This window comes from Frankliniella occidentalis, unplaced genomic scaffold, assembly GCF_000697945.3.
Source record: "Frankliniella occidentalis isolate FOCC.00 unplaced genomic scaffold, Focc_3.1 Scaffold291, whole genome shotgun sequence".
In the NCBI taxonomy this organism is placed as follows: domain Eukaryota; kingdom Metazoa; phylum Arthropoda; class Insecta; order Thysanoptera; family Thripidae; genus Frankliniella; species Frankliniella occidentalis.
This window is the reverse complement of record NW_026267417.1, coordinates 136,418-138,087: the sequence shown is the minus strand read 5'-3', so window position 1 is coordinate 138,087 and position 1,670 is coordinate 136,418. Positions and strand designations below refer to the sequence as shown.

At 42.5% G+C, this 1,670-nt stretch overlaps 1 long non-coding RNA gene across 1 annotated transcript; it reads left to right on the top strand.

The window, feature by feature from the left end:
• The first annotated feature begins 337 nt into the window (after positions 1-337).
• LOC113215040 (uncharacterized) lies at positions 338-1,377 on the top strand. The gene is made up of 2 exons (XR_008011908.1): positions 338-575; positions 1,296-1,377. It is a non-coding gene; the product is annotated as an uncharacterized LOC113215040 (long non-coding RNA).
• The last annotated feature ends 293 nt before the right edge of the window (positions 1,378-1,670 follow it).

Below are 1,670 nucleotides of genomic sequence, written 5' to 3'. Positions count from 1 at the left end.
GAACACGACAAACATTACATTCGGGCTGAGCATATAGCCTACTACACGTCAAATTTCATCAGCTTTCCTAATCTCTACTTGCTTTCCACCGTAGATGCATACTTATTTCAAATAAGCTTCCCCCGTTGTGGTATCGCGCCTCGGCCGGGTCTCGACCATTGCGTTTCCAGGCCCTGCTTAAACATGGGAGTTCCACCAAGATTTCCCCCTTTTCTTCAAAAAATTAGAAAAAATGTTTTTATCGTGTGGTCTTTTTTCATTTTGGAGAATTTCTCTCTTGAACCAGGAATGCGGCTTTCTGAGTGTAGTAGATGCATGCGATAATGTTTCAGAACGAGTTCATTCTACACCAGGACATTAATGTTCAGCTTTGTACATCTTGCTTTAACTTTTTCAGCCTCAGAGCAAATTCCACTTGGTGGCGGAGTCAACTGGGCAACTTGTGAGCCTGCTGGCCCAGAAGTGCCGCAGCGTAGCCCTGTTGACTCTCCCAACGGTGGCCAGGTTTTCGCCAGATTGTGGCGTCAACCGCAAAGTGGCGGACTTCAATGAACGTCTCCGACGTTTGGCTCGAAGTAAGTGTCTTTGTTCTATTCTCGCTGCTGATGTTAACCTAGCCCTAATGAGGAACGGGATTTTTCGAAATTGAAGTGCTTCACATTTGAGTGCTTCTCACTACTCGTTAGACATCAGTATTTTTCCTCCTTGATGGATTGTGTCTGTTTATTTTGTTTTCTTTTGTTTTTAAATGGGCCTTTGAAACTTTGAATATGATTGATGGTTTGGCCTCTTGAAAAAGTGCGCAATAGTGCTGAAAACGTGTAACAATTTTGAGCGCAAGATACAAGGGTTTGGGACATATCACTTTCTTGTTTTTGAGTCATAACAAATGCATGTGTTAATCTGTAGGTTTATAATGGCAATATGTGTGAAAAATTGTGTTTTTTTTCACAAACTTTTTTCAAGATTTCGTGCTCGCCCAAATTTTACACGTTTTCAGCACTATTTTTCAACTTCTGTTGAGACCAAACCATTGAACATTTACAAAGGCAGCCTCCTCTAAATAAAGGCATTACGATCTGAACCAAAGGTGCAACATTTCATTGCCCTTGGAATATGTTGTGACTTCATAAAGGCATTAAAACTGAAGGCCCCTAGAAAAGTATGAAGTCCTACCTTAGATTTTTCAGTGCGGATGCAGTTGCACTTTTGTAAATTACAGTCAACTGCTTTTTCATTCATTAAGATTTTGCTTTCACTTGAAAACACATGTTTTTTTTTCTTCTGTTAAACAGGGTACCCACAGTGCATAATTATTGAAACCGAAGAAATGTGCAAGGATAGCCAAGGCCAAGTACTGCTCAAGTTCTATCAAGCGTAAGTACTTCTTATTTTAATAGTAATTGCCGTACTTACAGGCTGAACTCCTTGTGCATCACCCGTCGAACTTGTGCACACGCCTATTTAAGCCACTTTTGAGGTAGTAGGTCAGTCTTCACACCCTTTACTCAGGTGGACGGAGTTGATACCCGAAGGACAGCTCGCCCCAGCTAACTTGCCCCAGTCCCAAGTCGCCCCATGCCCAATTCGCCCCAGCCCACGTCGCCCCAGCCCAGGTCGCCCCAGTGCTAACTCGCCCCAATTTAAATGTATTTTTCAAAGGATTTTCA